Source organism: Thermobia domestica, chromosome 14, assembly GCF_964235325.1.
Source record: "Thermobia domestica chromosome 14, izTheDome1.hap1.1, whole genome shotgun sequence".
Taxonomy (NCBI): Eukaryota; Metazoa; Arthropoda; class Insecta; order Zygentoma; family Lepismatidae; genus Thermobia; species Thermobia domestica.
The window spans coordinates 158,867,223-158,886,741 of NC_137467.1; positions in this window are offsets into that span (position 1 = coordinate 158,867,223).

Consider the following 19,519-nt stretch of genomic DNA (forward strand, 5'->3'; position numbering starts at 1 on the left):
GTAGTTGTGCGATCACCGTCTTGAAGACCCATTTTGCAGTTACGAAATCACTCTTTTAACCCCTATTAATCCGATTTTTATATACCTCTCTCTCTCTCTCTCTCTCTCTCTCTCTCTCTCTCTCTCTATATATATATATATATATATATATATATATATATATATATATATATATGACAACACCCTCATGTGGCAGGGTGTTGTCATATTATATTGACAACAGTAAGTAAGAGTATACATTAAGTTATTCTTGATTTTAATCTACAGAACAAATGATTTTAATGAAAACATGGGGCCTGTTGCCGTAGATGGCTAAAGGCCGTAAGTAAAATTCAAACTTCAAGTGTAACTTGGGTAACTCCCGACAATGGCTGATTTAAGACGTTTGATAAAAGCGCGGTAAACGCTGGTTTGTAAACGCAGTTGCTATAGCGTGTGTAGGTAAGTGTTTACAGCGTCTTACTGTCATTCTAAGCGTCTGGGGTTCGAGTCTCGGACTAGACTGAGTTAAAAATTTTTCAAGGAATTAAACACTATATATTATGTTCGCGTTTGATACTGAAAGAGATTTATCCTATGAAGGGAGAAAACCCAAGATGGGGACAGGGGGAAAGACGGACACTGTTTATCCTTAAGTGTTAAAATTTAATTTATTCCCATGTCTTTTGCTCTTTCCTTTCCCTGTTTCCTTCTTTTGTCATTTTGTTTAGATTTCCATACTTTTTCGGTCTCTGCATGATGCGTATTATTCTTTTCGTTTCCTTTGCATTAATTCCTATCTCTTTGATCTTAAAGTGAACGGAATTTCTTCAGATTTATCTCGTGGTTGTTTCTCTAAGTGATGCTCTCAGATAGTAATACTTTTTCCTCCAAATGGAGGAATATCCTTGCATGTTATGTTTTCGGGGATGTATTTGCTGTCATGTTGGTTGTCCAACTATCAGATATAGGTGAAACTATTCTGCTACTGGAAAAAGCTATCATTTCTTATGTATCCAACCTCCACTTTTTACTGTCGCTGACTGTACAAGAATTTCAGCAGCGAGATAAGGAAGTAACTTTATTAAAAGAGGAAAACTGTATGCTAAAACGACAACTAAAATGTAAGCAGGCAGATACAGCGACTGAACAGAAATATAATGACCATCTAACTACATCGTCAAGCATCAGTGAAGTCTGTAAGTCCTGTACAAGATGTAAACGAGTTCACAAAAATAAGGATTGTCCAGCTAAATCCAAACGATGTTTCAGATGCCTTTTTATAGGTCATTATGCAAGGGCATGTTTTGCAAAAAGGTTGAACCCCAAGATTAAATGGAAACATACACGCCAGAACTTGGAAGTACCAAATGTTGCTCAGGAAGAGCTTAGGCCTAATCGAACCAAGTTAAACACAGACATTACAAAAGGAAAGCCAGCCTGCAATCAAGTTCTATTTTCAGTAGTCACAGCGCACTCTAAACAAAAATCTACTAATGTGAGTGGCGTGTTGTCATCAGCAAATTTGAAAAGTGATCAAATCGAAGAAGCGGAGAAGAAGATGCAGGAAAAAGTACAGGAAGTGAAGCAGAAGTGCGGTAAGGTTAAAGCGAACATTCCTAGGAGGAAGCTTAGATCAAACGAGACAATTTGGGATAATAACTCTAACTGGAAAGGCAGGCAGGAGAAAGAAGATGATGAATGCATAGTTTCAAGGATTGCCAGGGATACACCTATCATGGTTGCCAGTGGTATACCTTGGAAGAAGAAAATCGTATTAATGTCTACATTTATGAAGTGTTTTGGAAAGTGGCACTCAGTTGATAGAGCTAAACGAAAGGATTAGAAATAGACAAAAGGTTCATTTATGAATTGTTGTTGAAGTTTTGGAAAAGAAAACAAAAAATATAAAGGGGGAGAGTGTTATTATTATTATTATTATTATTATTATTATTATTATTATTATTATTAAACAGATATTTACATGAAGAAAACACGCAATACGTATTAATGAAATAGTCCCATTTAGATCCACTACAAATATTTTGAAGTGTAGTTCATATTTTGTTGTCTGAAATTTGCAGGGGGATGAGGGGAAGGTTCTCCTCACTTACTGTTTTCATTTCCTGCATCTTTGAAAATGGAGGGAGAGAAAAAGAAAGTACATTCTTACAGTTAGCTGTCAAATTTCTTGGATAAACGTTTGTTACTTTCATCTCTCACTTTAAAATAAGTGCAATACAGCATTTAGTTAATGCATTATGATAATGACCTCACTAGAAACGTTAATGCTCAGAAAGAACTTTATTTGAATCAACGCAAGATATTTAATGTTGTATTCTATGGAGCGGCGGTAGATTTCGATCTTAAGCACTCACTGAAATTTTATCGCAACTTTTATTGTTTTATATATATATATATATATATATATATATATATATATATATATATAAAATAGAATTTTCACATTTCCAGGAATAAAGTTGAGAAAGCCCCAAAATTAAATCGTGGATACCCCACTGATTCTATTAAATGGAAAACTTAAATTACACACAAATAATTTTATCCTGTACGGTAGCGTTTGTTAAATTTATAAAAATGTTTAATGTATCAGACTTATATTCTATATGCTATTATGGACCAGGCCCGATGTAGAAAACAAAACAACTACTCTGAATAATTCCTGAGAGTACATACCTAAATCAAACAAGTTATCACTAATAGAAATACATAATTCTACACATAAACTTCTTACTCTTGTGTTAAAGAAATAATTTTATAACATATTAACATTGAAAGATGCCTTTAACGCTAAAACTAAACACCTAGAGGCAAGCCTTCGCACCTTCCCAACAATGCGTACAGTCTTCAGTGATAATAGCTTCTCTCTCTGAGCAGCATAGCCCGTAAACCAGTTTAGCGAGCTCGTGAGACTTAGATGGAAGGGAGTCCGAGTGCTTCCAACCTACTATTTTGTTACCAAAAAAAATGAAATGTAGAAGTATTGACTATATCTTATAAGAAACAAAGATAAAGAAATTATACGGTAGAAAACATGGTAGGCCCGACCTTAGAGCCTCATAGTACGCTTCGCCACTGCATATATATACACATTTGAATTATTAATGCCAGTAGAAAATTATTTTTACAGTAGTGATTGATGCTATTTGTTAAATAATTATCTACCATTAAGATAAATAGTGGAAAATATATTTACTCTTCGTTGTATATTTTAGCGTTTATATATTTTTCAAAATTTTTGAGTACGCCCGTGCCTACCCGGCCTAGTGGCTAAAACTACCACTGGAAGTATAGTTCGTATGAATCTTTAGTTTGAATTGAACTGCTTAAGCCTTCACTTTTGGTGCATGTGGCCCATCTCATGCCAAGTGAATTATGTGGTGGATAAACACTGTATACGTGGGTTTTTTCGGTTTTTTTCCGTTTCCTTCCACTTTCTACATCCCGCCATTTCCTTCATTTGTTCTTATTATCACCGTCTCCTTAAATCCAGCCGCATCACCATGGAACTTGAGATTTAAAGACTTCATGTTAAGTTCAATTTTGAGTTGCTTTAGTTTAAAACCTTTAGTTGGAGCTCTAGCTTTTTTTAAGCATTGAATTAAAACTAACCCAAGGTTATTTTATTCGTAAGAAACTATTGTATCGTCATATGCTCAACGGTTTATAAAACAATCTGAAAGCAGACGCACGTACACGATATAGTAGTAGAATTGATCTTCCTTCTGTTAGTAGTTACTTTCACAAGAAATAGCAGGATATTTGATCTTATAAGTGTTTTTGAAATGTTATAGAAGGGTTAGTGTATGCTTAATCATTTGTAAGTATCAAATTTCGTGTAATACACTGTATTTGAATGTATGTTTGAAACCAGATTGTGGTCATATTTAAATGTATTAAAAACGATGATCCCAATACGCATACTTTCATTAAAGAAGTTACGACACTACTCGTCGGGAGCTTACTATCGCACTCCTTCTGCCTATTCTTCCGATCATCTTCCCCATCATGTTTCACCCACATACACTGCACTGTAAATCCGTTATACTAACAGGGCTTCACATGTCTTCATCACTGTCCAGAGTAGCCCCTGGACAAGAAAATAACCAGCATTCGTCCTTTTAACAAATTGTTTGAGTTTGTCCTGTGAAGTGCACCTCACCATCATCTTTTTTCCTGCCCTAATGATTATGATTACAAGGTCATAATGTCCAAATGGATACTTCAATATTATGAAATAAAGATGTAATATAATAAAGTGCTATCTGTATAAAAGATATTCCAGATTTCCTCTTCATCCCATAGACCGCCCCAATCTCCTTTCTGCACCAGTACTTTCACCTCTCACCCCGGGTAGAGGGCGTAACCCTCGCAAGGGAGCTAGCCTTAAGCTAGCAAAAAAAAAAATATATCGCACTCATACTTTCAAAGAATTTTGCTTTGCTCTGCTCTGAAGCGCCACTAGAGTAATTATTAAAATAGATATACTTTCCGAAACATTCTACCGTCATTTCCGTTTTTGGTTAAAGGAAAACGAAATGTTGCCAAAGCAATAGTTAGTCAATTTTGTGTAAGTTGAACCAAAAGGATTCACGAAGCAAAACTTAACATTTCTCATGTAGGGAGAAAAAAGGAACCAGGAAGAGAGAACATTGTTTTACTGCATGCCGCTTGCAAGCGTGTTTAAAGTCTCCCCTTGCATTCTACAAGTATGCATGAGCGATGACAGAGTTAGAAAATTGTCATATGTCACTTTGAAGACATTCAGTGTGATTGATTATTTTGGTAGTTATTGTTGCAACACCGGTCAGAAAATCCTGGATCCGGGCCATGTATATATGTGAAAGCGTCATCTATATATGAAAGCGTCAAACGTTCGGTAATGAAAGAGTCATCTACGTAAACATACAGTATGTTTAGAATAGTGAATACTCCCGAAAGTTAGTTACTGCATTTCCACACACAATATATATTTTTGGTATTATGTTTGGCAACAATCACCCTGTACCTTGATTCCCCGAAAGTAAGAGCAGGTCTTCTTTTCATTTTCTGCCCAAGAGACAGATTAGCAATAAGCATCACGGGGCTTGCCACTCCCCTCCGAGCATTGTATTTACTAACGACCTTTTTGATAACGATACGTTGCGTTAAGAGGCGTGGGGTAAGGCTTATTCTTGAAGTAGGGCAATCTGACAATTTTTTTTCTAGAGCATATTCTCTGCTTCAGCTTATATCTAAGGAAATGCGGTCGTATAACTAAACGTGTCCGAAGTACTCGTCGTATACTATGGCTGTATGTGGTATTAGTATGCATACCTTGTATTAGCAAAATGTATTCTTGAATGTGATTTCTGATATCTTTCCCCTTGCGGCTGGACTTCTCCCGGTGGCCAATTCTATACGTATGGCAAGAGAGCCACCCACTTTAGAAAATTGAAACAATGACTAGGTCAATCCAATGTTCTCGGGATTGCTGCCAGAGTAGGTGTTGCTGTGCTGAGCTTTCGTTACCATACAGCGGCAACATCTTCAGAGCTATGTGTTGAAGTGTGCTGGTCGTACAGATTATATAGTGGTCTTTAAGAATCGCTGTGTTCCTATTGGTTGTTTTTATTGGCCAATGGCGTGCTCTGATTTTGCTGGTGGAAACTGCTCTCTGATTGGCTGATGGTTCTTTTCGTACTGAGAAGCTGGAACCAGATGTCAGGTAGATGATAACCTTCGTCTCTGTTGATGGATGGCTTGTATGTACGGATGAATAAAGATTCATGTATTTTCCTGTCCCAGAACTGTTTACTTTTCTTTAGTACTTCAATTTGGTCCCACATGGCCGTATGATTGTATTGTATGCAGTGTTCGGCTATTGCAGATTTTTCTGGTTGTTTAAGTCTGGTGTGTCGCTGGTGTTCTTTCATTCTGTCTTCAATGTTCCTTCCTGTTTCACCTATGTAAGTGGCGTTACATTCACAGGTGATCCTATAGATGCCTGGTGTCTTTAATCCCAATGAGTCTTTTGCACTTGGTAATAAACTCCTGATCTTCGGTGGAGGGCAGTGTACAGTCTTGATGTTGAATTTCTTCAATAGTCTTGCTAGTTGGTTGGAGGTTTTTCCCATATATGGAATAAGTGCAATATTTTCCTTGTCTGTCGTGTTGTCCTCTTTTGTGGTTCAATCTCTGCTACTGTATTTTCTCATGGCTGTGTTGATCTGTTTCGACGAATATCCGTTGAATTTGAATACTGTTTCCAGGTGAGACAGTTCTGTGCTTATATTATCTGGATCTGCTATTTGGTATGCTCTGTGTATTACAGTATTTAACACCCCCATCTTCTGTGCAGGATGATGAAAACTGGTCGCATCGAGGTAGAGATCAGTGTGTGTGGGTTTCCTGTAGATTGAATGGCCTAGACTTCCATCTGGCTTCTTGTATACGAGTACGTCCAGAAACGGGAGTCTTCCTTCTGTTTCTGTTTCCATTGTGAACTGGATGTTGCGGTGTATAGAATTCAGATGCTGCAGGAATTCGTCGAGTTTCTGTCTGCCATGGGGCCATATGACGAATGTGTCGTCTACATACCTGTAGAATACTGTAGGTTTGTATGTTGCTGTTTCTAGCGCTTTGTGTTCAAAATAGAAACAGCAACAGCAACATACAAACCTACAGTATTCTACAGGTATGTAGACGACACATTCGTCATATGGCCCCATGGCAGACAGAAACTCGACGAATTCCTGCAGCATCTGAATTCTATACACCGCAACATCCAGTTCACAATGGAAACAGAAACAGAAGGAAGACTCCCGTTTCTGGACGTACTCGTATACAAGAAGCCAGATGGAAGTCTAGGCCATTCAATCTACAGGAAACCCACACACACTGATCTCTACCTCGATGCGACCAGTTTTCATCATCCTGCACAGAAGATGGGGGTGTTAAATACTCTAATACACAGAGCATACCAAATAGCAGATCCAGATAATATAAGCACAGAACTGTCTCACCTGGAAACAGTATTCAAATTCAACGGATATTCGTCGAAACAGATCAACACAGCCATGAGAAAATACAGTAGCAGAGATTGCACCACAAAAGAGGACAACACGACAGACAAGGAAAATATTGCACTTATTCCATATATGGGAAAAACCTCCAACCAACTAGCAAGACTATTGAAGAAATTCAACATCAAGACTGTACACTGCCCTCCACCGAAGATCAGGAGTTTACTACCAAGTGCAAAAGACTCATTGGGATTAAAGACACCAGGCATCTATAGGATCACCTGTGAATGTAACGCCACTTACATAGGTGAAACAGGAAGGAACATTGAAGACAGAATGAAAGAACACCAGCGACACACCAGACTTAAACAACCAGAAAAATCTGCAATAGCCGAACACTGCATACAATACAATCATACGGCCATGTGGGACCAAATTGAAGTACTAAAGAAAAGTAAACAATTCTGGGACAGGAAAATACATGAATCTTTATTCATCCGTACATACAAGCCATCCATCAACAGAGACGAAGGTTATCATCTACCTGACATCTGGTTCCAGCTTCTCAGTACGAAAAGAACCATCAGCCAATCAGAGAGCAGTTTCCACCAGCAAAATCAGAGCACGCCATTGGCCAATAAAAACAACCAATAGGAACACAGCGATTCTTAAAGACCACTATATAATCTGTACGACCAGCACACTTCAACACATAGCTCTGAAGATGTTGCCGCTGTATGGTAACGAAAGCTCAGCACAGCAACACCTACTCTGGCTGCAATCCCGAGAACATTGGATTAATAGTAGACGCCAGCAAAGCTTCAAGATCAATGACTAGGTCATTCGTTTGTACTACGTTTGTACCGTTTGTACGGAAAATATTTTCGTTTGCACCATTTATATTATAGGGTTACTTGATAGGTGAACTGCGGTGGCTATCTTGGCGCCAAGATAGCCCCCCCCCCCGTATCACAGCACAAAAATTTGAAATACATCATTCGAAAGCAAATCGTTTGTTCCGTTTGTACCAAAAAAAAGTTTTGTTTGTACCCTGATAGTTTTCGAGAAACAGGGGATGAAATTTGGGGGATATCTTGGCGATAAGATAGCCCCTCCCCCGTATCATAGCACAAAAAATTGGAGTACACTATTCGAAAGCAAATCGTTTGTACCGTTTGTACCGGAAAAAGTTTTGATTTTACTCTGATAGTCTTCGAGAAACAAGGGATGATATTTTGGGGCGGAAGGGTATCTTGGCGCCAAGATATCCCTCCAGGTATCACAGCACAAAAAAAAATTTAAATGCACCATTCGGAAGCTAATCGTTTGTACCGTTTATACCGAAAAAAGTTTTCTTTGTACCCTGATAGTTCTCGAAAAACAGAGGATGACATATGGGGGGCTATCTTGGCGCCAAGATTGCCCCCCCGTATCACAGCACAAAACTTGGAATACACCATTCGAAAGCAAATCGTTTGTACCGTTTGTACCGAAAAAAGTTTTGTTTTTACCCTGATAGTTTTCGAGAAACAAGGGATGATATTTTGGGGTGGGAGGCTACCTTGGCGCCAAGATAGCTCCCCCGTATCACAGCACAAAAATTGGAATACACCATTCGAAAGCAAATCGTTTGTACCGTTTGTACCGAAAAAAGTTTTGTTTTTACCCTGATAGTTTTCGAGAAACAAGGGATGATATTTTGAGGCGGGAGAGTATCTTGGCACCAAGATAGTCCCCCGGTATCACAGCACAAAAATTGGAATACACAATTGGAAAGCAAATCGTTTTTACCGTTTGTACCGAAAAAAGTTTTGTTTGTACCCTGATAATTTTCGAGAAACAGGGAGATGATATTTTGGGGGGCTATCTTGGCGCCAAGATTGCCCCCCCCCCCCGTATCACAGCACAAAAATTGGAATACACCATTCGAAAGCGAATCGTTTGTACCGTTTGTAACGAAAAAAGTTTTGTTTGTACCCTGATAGTTTTCGAGAAACAGGGGATGAAATTTGGGGGATATCTTGGCGCCAAGATAGCCCCCCGTATCGTAGCATAAAAAATTGGAATACACTATTCGAAAGCAAATCGTTTGTCCTGTTTGTACCGAAAAAAGTTTTGATTTTACTCTGATAGTCTTCGAGAAACAAGGGATGATATTTTAAGGCGGGAGGCTATTTTGGCGCCAAGATTGCCCCCCCCCCGTATCACAGCACAAAAATTGGAATACACCATTCGAAAGCAAATCGTTGTACCGTTTGTACCGAAAATAGTTTTGTTTTTACCCTGATAGTTTTCGAGAAACAAGGGATGAGATTTTGGGGCGGGAGGCTATCTTGGCGCCAAGATAGCTCCCCCGTATCACAGCACAAAAATTGGAATACACCATTCGAAAGCAAATCGTTTGTAAAGTTTGTACCGAAAAAAAATTTTGTTTTTACCCTGATAGCTTTCGAGAAACAAGTGATGATATTTTGAGGCCGGAGGCTATCTTGGCGCCACACTGAGAAAAATAAGTGGTAACCTAGTGGGGGTTAATGGACAATTTAGCTGCTAGAACCAGATGGTGTCAGGAAACATTGATTTCCTGACACCATCAAATCGCCTAACATTATTATCAAACACTTTGAAGTCCTTCGGCCTACAACACACTATAAACACTCCAACCCGCATTACAGAAAACTCAGAATCTTGTATAGATCAAATTATAATATATAATGAAACTACTTCCTTTAAAGCAAATAATCTTAACACATCACTCTCCGACCATAATGCAGTTCAAATAAACATAACACTTCAACCCCAAGATCGGAAAATTGATAGAAAAGAATGTAAGTGGGCGAGAAACTTTCATGAAACGAACGTTAAGTACTTCCAATATCTTCTTAGCAAGGAAGACTGGACGGACACGTTACTAGAAAATGAAGTAAACAATAAATACAGACAGTTCATTAATACCGTTAGGCACTATTTCGAAATAGCCTTTCCACTTAAGAAGATAAAGGTATATTCTCACAAAAATAGATGCAACTGGATAACACGAGGCATAGTTAATTCCTGCATGAGAAAGAAACAACTACATACAATTGTGAAAAGGACGAATAATAGGAAACTAAAACAATATTTTAATAAATATAGAAATATTCTTAAAGGAGTAATAAAAGAAGCAAAGAAAATGCACACATCAAATAGGATATCTAAATCTGATAACAAGAACAAAACACTATGGCAAGTAGTAAACGAAGAATCAACCGCATCAAAACCGCAAAGTATAGGAATTAAAAAAATAATACACCATGGCCAAGAAATAACCAATAAACACGATATTGCAAACCTACTTAATGATTTTTTTGCCAACGTTGCGAAAACATACTCAAATTCTGAGTCTGAAAAGACGAACAACATAAAATTATCTAGTAATTCTGTATCTATATACTTAATACCAACCACAGAGTTAGAAATAAGATCGATTATTAAAAAAATGAAGATGAAAAGATCTTCTGGGCCCGACGATATTCCTTATTATTTGCTTAAAATGTGTGCCGAATATTTTCTTATACCGTTGACTGATATATGTAATTCCTCTCTTGAAACGGGAACATTTCCAGAAGATCTTAAATTTGCTAAAATAAGACCTATACACAAAAAAGGATCAACTGCTGACCCAGGAAATTATCGTCCTATCTCTATTCTATCTGTTTTCTCCAAAATTTTAGAAAAAGTTATGTATAACAGATTGGTGCCTTTTTTGGAAAAGAATAATATCTTCACGAAGAGCCAATTCGGGTTTAGGAAGTGCAAATCAATTAACAATGCTGTAGTTGCTTTTCTAAGTGATATATATAAAGCGAGAGAAAGAAGAAATAAAATATATGGAATTTTTCTGGATCTCACAAAAGCCTTTGACCTTGTTAATCACAAAATTTTATTGAATAAATTGCGTAGTTATGGTATTAGAGGTCATGCTAATTTATGGTTCCAGTCCTATTTGACTAACCGCATGCAATATGTAGAAATAGGTGCAACCAAGTCAGAGGTAAGACACATTAGGCACGGAGTTCCACAAGGATCAATATTAGGTCCTATACTTTTCCTTATATACATTAACGATCTTCCCGACTATATAGTTCCAAACAAAAGCGTACTTTTTGCGGATGATACAAACATTTTAGTTGATATTCCAAATAACATTTGCACAGAGGATTTCATATTTAAGAGCACGACAGATAAAATTACAGAATGGATAAAAGCAAACCAACTTAACTTAAATACAGCGAAAACAACTATAATGAGTTTCAATGAAGGAAAACTGAACTCTCTAAATATACATCAAATACGTATAGACGGGGAACTCATACAGGTATCTGACACTTGTAAATTTTTAGGGTTAAAATTAGACTCTAAGTTAACATGTTATGATCACGTGAATGATTTGTTGAGGAAACTAAGCGCGAAAACATATCTTATACGTAAAGTCAGTAAGATTCTAACTACAGAAACCTTGAAAACAATTTATTTCGGATTGATCCAGTCAGTTCTATCGTATGGAATCATTTTCTGGGGTAATACCTGTTATGCGAAGAAAGTATTTACAATGCAGAAGAAAATGTTACGAATAATGTTATCAGTTCCGTTTCATACACCAAGTAGACCACTCTTTCAGAAACTTAAAATATTACCATTGCCGTGTATATATTCTCGAAACAACAACATTCATACATATGAATAAAAGAAACTTCCAACTCAATTCGGACCTACACCAATACAACACAAGAACAACCAATCATATTCATATACAAAATTTCCGTCTAACAAGAACTCAAAATTCGTTACACCACATAGGAATAAAACTTTATAATAAATTACCAGATCGTGTCAAACGAATGCCAAACTTGCAATTTAAAAGGCACCTCAAGTTATTGTTACTTAAACATCTTTTCTATGATTTAGATGAATATCTTCAGTGTGATCTTTCTTTGTAATGTAAATATTAAGATTTATTTGAATTTTGAAATATATAAAACAACATACAATTTATATTTTCTCTAAAAATACACTTTTACTTTTATTGTTACGTATATATTTTGTATTATTATTATTATATATATATTTTTTAAATAATTGCATTATTAATTGTAGCGTTTCTCTTGTAATTATGATTATTATTAATTGTAATAGTAACTGTATCTATTGACGAAGCCATGAACGCTAAGTTCTTACGGCGGAAAATGAAATAAATAATAATTTGTAACAACCCTTCTGAGACAAAAAAGGTTAATTTTACGAGGTCGCCGGTAATCAATCAAGAAAGGTTACTAGAAAATGTGTAGAAACAATCCAGTGTTTGGTTGCTATTAACCTATAAAATAGGTTAGAAGAAGGTAACCAATTCAAGAAGGTTAATTTAATTTAAAACACTGTGTTGTTATCAACCGATTTTCACACAAGGTAAATTTAACCCTCTGAAACTTGTTTACTGGTAACACTGCATTACTAGAAGTACAAACAGCAAGGTCGCCATTTGCCATTTTAAGAGCGAAAAGTTTTAAGAATTATTAATACATCCGAAGGAATAGGAAAACAGTTATTAAAATATGGATTCTACATAAATTAATAGAGAAATGTGAAGGAAAGTTTATTTACGGAGGTTTATGCATATTCTGAGATTTAAATGAATAAAATGTTATGTGACATGTTTCTAGTACAAATACCCACACTAGATGGTAGTACTACTAGTTATGTAATTGTCGTCAAATAATTCACACACTCGTTACAATAATTTTGTAATGTGTTCAGGAAACATAATGCGATTTTACGTTGCTTTACGGTACAAATATCAAAATCCTTCTACGTCTTTGCTTATAGGGAAGAGTATCACCCAAACAAATTCTCACTGTTAGTTTTTAAATATTTGTGATATTGGTGACTTATAAGGGTAGGGCGTTACCCAGTCACGGCAAGCTTATCGTGAATACCTCCGTACCCGAAACCCGGATGCACTTTATCACCACCATCAGCTACAAACAACAGTTCGAAATTACCTCATAGCATATCGCCAAAGGCAGTGGGTGAAAACCTGCAACCACCTTGCTGACACAACTCATCCCACGGTGTATTGGAAGCGTTTTAACGCTTTGTGTGGTAAGTTTTCGAAAACCACGTATCCTCTTCTTGTCGATGGAAAACCGTTACACTCTGATTTGGACAAAGCAAACGCTTTTGCTGCATACCTTCAAGGCATATTTACACCTCCTGCATAAGTTCATGTCTCCCGTTCTCATCCTGTTACCAGCATAAATACGGACTTACACCAGTTTCAGCCAGACGCCAATCATACTCTTCCACCGCACGTTCTAAATGTCCCCGTTCAGTCGGAAGAAATCACAGCTGTGGTTCAGCGCAAGCGAAACACTGCCCCAGGCTTAGATGGAATAACTTACCGGCATATCAAAGAAAGCCCTCTTGCACTACTTCATCTTCTAGCACTTATCTTTACGTTCATTCTTCGCAGTGGCTTCTACCCTACTGACTGGAAAGTTTCAAAATGTCTAATGTTTCCGAAACCTAACAAACCTCCAAGTGCCGTTTCCTCTTACAGACCAATCCAACTAACGTCCACATTCAGCAAAATCTTTGAAAGGATCATCGTTAAAAGATTGCATCCCTATTTAAACGACAGACATCTCATTCCTACCCATCAAGCTGGTTTCCGCCCTGGTTACTCTATTAATGACCAGTTGCTCCGTCTCACGACGCTCATCACCAACCATTATAATCTGCTTCAACCATCCTGCCTTCTTCTGTTTGATCTCGAAAAGGCATTCGATAAAGTGTGGCATTTAGCGCTCATTTACAAGCTAGTCAGACTCCGACTTCCTATGACTTATATACGACTCATTTATCATTTTCTTGTTTGCCGTCTTACTTACGTTGCCATAAATTCTGAGCTTTCACATCCCATTTTTCTGCTCTCTGGCGTCCCACAGGGATCTGCTTTATCGCCTCTGTTATATCTACTTTTCGTTGCTGACTTTCCCGACCTACCACGCACTGTCCATCTGTTTCAATACGCCGACGATACTGCATTTCTTGCTCTCTGCCGCACCATTCCGCAAATCAATATCGCACTTCAGGAAGCTATCAATCGTTTTACACACTGGTGCCGAACATGGAACTTAACAATTAATGCCGGTAAAACGCAAGCGATAGTTTTCATCCCGCCTCGTAAACGCACAAAAGTACATCGAAATCCAACACTCCTTTCATTACATGTCAATGATATACCACTGCACCCTAGCAAAACTGTCACTTATCTTGGCCTCATTTTCGACCATCATCTCACTTGGACCCCTCACCTCAACTCTGTTAAAACTAAGGCTTATAATAGACTAAATCTACTCAAGAGACTAACTGGAACTACTTGGGGTCTCTCTTCCCGGCTTGTTCTCAATACTTATAAAGTTTTCCTTCGGCCAGTACTTACTTACGGTTTTCCAGCCTGGATGTCCGCACCACCATCCTATTATAACAAGCTTGCAGTTCTTGAGCGCCATGCTTTTCGCCTTGCCCATCGTATTTCATTACCTAGTCCCACCCGTGATCTATACTCTCTCATTACATTTCCTATTCTTAAATTTCACTTAGAAACTTTACGCAGTAACTTTCTCACTGATCGCTACTCCCGTCACCACCCCCTGCTTCTCGACACTATGCACTACCTTTCACTGCACCCGTGCAGACCTCGTTACTACTATACCCCTTTGCACCTTCTTTTCACGCTCTACTGCTACACATTACCCCCTAATCATCTTGACCTGGAACTCCTGGATGAATATCGTATTCATGCTCATCTCTCTCACATATTTCCTTCATATACTGCACAGTGATCTTCCTTTGTGACTAACAGGGCTCCCTCTGTCTTCATCAGCCTAGCGTCGCCCCTAGGCAGAAGATAACAGCATTTGTTCATTTAACTTTTCCCTCGTGTTGAGACGTGCTTGCACTTCATTCCATCCTCCATGCCCATCTCATCTATCAATATATATCACTATCATACTTCATTGTCTTTGTTATGTATCTAGTACTATAAGTTTTTTCTTTTTCTTTTGCTAATTTTCTTATCGTACCTTCAATATGTTTTCTTGTTTTGTTGTTATATGTTTATATTATTACCTTTTCATCCACCTGTATGTATGATTATGATCGCAAAGATCATAATGTCCGTTTATACTCATATGTATATTATGATTTTAATAAATGATCCAATAAAATAATATAACTATAAAACATGTAACCTATACATCCCTTAGATCCTCTCCCAATATACGGCTTCCCCTCTTTGCCTCAATATCCCATTCCTAAAAGAGGGCGTACCCCTCTAAGAGGTTGCTAGCTTCCGAGCTAGCTAAAAAAAATAGGGCGTTACGGCCAACCTATTCCTCTCAGTTTTTTTTTCAGTATATATCAGACAACTTTCGCAGCTACATTATCATGGCCGATATTAACTACCACAGTCGCACAGATCACCAAAAGCTTACTTTTCGCAACTCTCTTCAGACCCGCACGACAGGTTTCTGTCATTATATCCCTAAACCGACAAGACCGGCATCCAACACACCTCCTGATATTGTCATAACTTCACCTAACCTTCTTTGCAAGCTTACCTTGACTGTCCTTGATCCGCTGGGGAGTGATCATGTCCCTATAAAACTCACTCTTCAACAACAGAGACCTATTCAACCACCTCCAACTGCTCCTCCCCGTTCAGTAGCTCGTTTTGACCGTGCTAATTGGCCTAAGTACAAGGAGTGCCTTTCTAATAAACTCACGTCTGTATCAGCCCATACTACAGAGGCAGAACTTTACGATGCCTTACATACCATCACCGACAGTATACATCAGGCATCCGCTCAATCCATACCCCAGACTACAGTAACTTCCTACAGACCTAAGCTACCGCCTCAGTATTTACCTTTAATACGCCGTTCCCGCCAGTTCTATCGAGATTTTACACACACAGGTAATCTGGAATCGCTTCGGCAACATCGCCAACACCAAAGAGCAGTCCATAACTATATTCTTGCCTATAAGACCAGAAACTGGATCAAAACTTGTAATAATCTCTCCGATACAGCCCACCCATCTAAGTACTGGAAACGATTTCACCAGCTCACTGGTCAAACCTCTCGTATTTCTTATCCGCTCCTCCTTAATGATACGCCCTTACACACTGACGAGGAAAAAGCCAATGCTTTTGCTGACCAGCTGCAAGGGGTATTCACGCCTCTTGAACCTGCCCTTACAGCTCGTCGTCATCCTACAGCTCGGCTGAATCTCAACACACCATCACTCCAACCTCATACCGAACATCCTCTACCCGACGATTCACCTTTAACAGCTCCTATCACTGACGCAGAAATTACCACCATTATAGCTCGTAAGCGTAACACTGCTCCAGGGCTAGATTCTATTACCTACCGTCATATCAAAGAAGGGCCGTACATTCTCCATTATCTTCTGTCTCTCATTTTCACGTTCATTCTCCGTACTGGATTTATCCCTACCGATTGGAAAACATCAAAAACATTAATGTTCCTAAAACCGAACAAACCAGCTCCCTCTGTGTCTTCCTACCGCCCAATACAACTCACCCTTGTTTTCCGCAAGATACTCGAACGAATTCTTGTCTCACGCTTGCACATCCATCTCACCGCTCACAACCTTATTCCTCTTCATCAGGCTGGATTCCGTCCAAACTTCAGTATTAACGGTCAACTTCTCCGCCTGACCACGTACATTACTGCTCAGTTTAACCAATCTAAGCCTTCCTGTCTTGTCCTTTTCGATTTAGAAAAGGCGTTCGATAAAGTCTGGCACTTAGGTCTTCTATACAAACTCTTTTCTTTCCGCCTTCCAATATGTTACATTCGGTTCATCTACCATTTTCTCTCCGGTCGCCTGACATATGTTTCCATCAATACTGCTCTCTCATACCCGGTGTTTATCCATTCTGATGTTCCTCAAGGCTCGGCTCTGTCCCCGCTTCTTTATCTACTGTATGTTGCTGACTTTCCTGCTCTTCCTACTAACATCAGTCTATTTCAATATGCGGATGATACGGCTTTTCTGGCAACGGCAAATACTATTTCAAACATCAATCGCCTCCTTCAACCCGTCATTGATGCTTTCATTCAATGGTGTGATACATGGCGCCTCAAACTTAACGCCAATAAAACCCAAGCCATTATCTTCCTACCACCAGGTAAACGCAGTCGGGTTCATCGCAATCCATCCAATCTCAGTATTGAGATTGCAGGTACCCCACTTTCTGTTAGTCCCACAGTCACATATCTGGGCATTATCTTCGACTCCCATCTGAAATGGTCTGCTCATCTCAAGAGTCTTGCTCTTAAAGCGACCAACCGTCTGAACTTACTGCGACGCCTAACTGGGACTACCTGGGGCCTGAAACCTAACATACTTCTAAACACCTACAAGGCTTTTTTACGCCCTGTTTTGACTTATGGCTTTACAGCCTGGCTATCAGCTCCAGAGTCATATTACCGCAGGTTACAAATTCTTGAGCGCCATGCCCTACGCCTTGCCTTTAGAATTAAATTGCCAAGCCCTACACGCGACTTATATGAGAGAACACCTTTCCCACACCTCCTATATCACCTAGAAGCCCTAAGACTCCGGTACGTTACGAAGCGATTCCAGAATCACCATCCATTGCTTTTTGATGCTATGCACCACGAAGCCACTCTTCGCAAACCTAAAACCATTCTCCGGCATTCTCCACTCTCTCTACTGTTTACTCTGTATCACTACGTTCTCCCACCAAATAGTCCCTACTTTCAACTTCTTGAAGACTTCCTCATTACAATCCCCCCACCATATATCATTCCATCTTATGTTGCACAGTGATTTCACCGCACTAACAGGGCTCCACTCGTCTCCATTACGTCCAGAGTAGCCCCTGGACAGAAGATGACATTCATTCGTCTCTCTAACATTCCTCTCTGTGTTCTGTTGTGACGTCAAGTGCACCTCATTGTTTCATTTCTCAACATTTTTCTGCTCTCACACTCTCCTGGTGAAATGCTCGCCATTGTTAATATGTTTCCCTGTCTTTATGATTATGGTTAACGGCCATAATGTCCTTTCATTTGAATGAACTTGGATATAATAAAGTTAATAAAATCTCTTTTGCCTCACGACAATCAACCTACACCTGCAGTTCCTATTAACTCCGCTTCCCAAATAAACGGCGTAACCCTTTGGGTGGGTGCTAGCTACGGCTAGCAAAAAAAAGTAGGGCGTTACCCTTTAAACGGGATGACGACAAAAAAAAGTACATACTAGAAATGAAAATAAATTTAGGTAGTTATTATCTATTTTAGTATTGTATTTTTTGATGTGCTCGTGGCTGAGTGAATATCTGTTACTGTTATTTATTGAATAAGTTATACTAATCAAAATACACGGTTAAAAAGTTGTCGCACCTTGTTTCGTTAACCGAGCAGTCGGTTATTCCAACATACTAACAAGGTTACCGGTTACAGGCTATGATTGATAGTGGTAACTACGTGATAAGTTAGCGTACCCCTGTGAGTTATTACACTGTAACCTAGCAATGTTAACCTGTAACGCAAGGTTACGATCACCTTCTCTCGTTAACCTTTTTGGCTTGGCTGCTGGGACACACGACTCTGTTGTCTATATATTGACAAACTAACTTGGTTACTGTCCACCTTTTTCTTGTTTACTAGTAACCTTTCTTTTTTTTGCGTGCAAGATAGTCCCCCGGTATCACAGCACAAAAATTGGAATACACCATTCGAAAGCAAATCGTTTGTACCGTTTGTACCGAAAAAGTTTTGTTTGTACCCTGATAGCCTGTTAGCCAGAGTTCAAAATAAGCCATCGGAAGACCTCGCACGTTATAGCAGAATGCTATAATGTCGACTGTACATTTCTGGCATTAACAAAGGAAAGTTCTTTCTTCAAATATCTCAAAATGCGTTTTGTGGACTAGTTTTGTTTTTCCGCTCAACGATTCAATCAAATTTTCTCTATTTGTGCCCTTTTCCGTAAATAAATACCGTAAAAAGAATAACAAAGTGTGTACAAATTCACAAAGAGACTGGATTTACAGAAATAATCTTAGACAAAGAAAACTAAAAGATCAAATGTTTGGTCACCTAAACTGCGTCCTTCCACGTTTCAGCTTTACACCAACTGAAAAAATTAGCTGCTTATATCTGTCACATTAACGATTCGAGAAGTTTGCCGCTTTCACAGACAATAGACGAAAGCAAATAGGCCATTGCTGAATAATACGTATTTACTTAAGGCAAAGAGCAAAAATAGAGAAAATTTAATTGAATCGGTGAGTGGAAAACCACTACTAGTCCACAAAACGCATTTCGAGATATTTGAAAAAATAACTTTCTTTTGTTAATGCCACAAATGTACAGTCGACATTATAGCATTCTGTTATAACGTGCAAGGTCTTG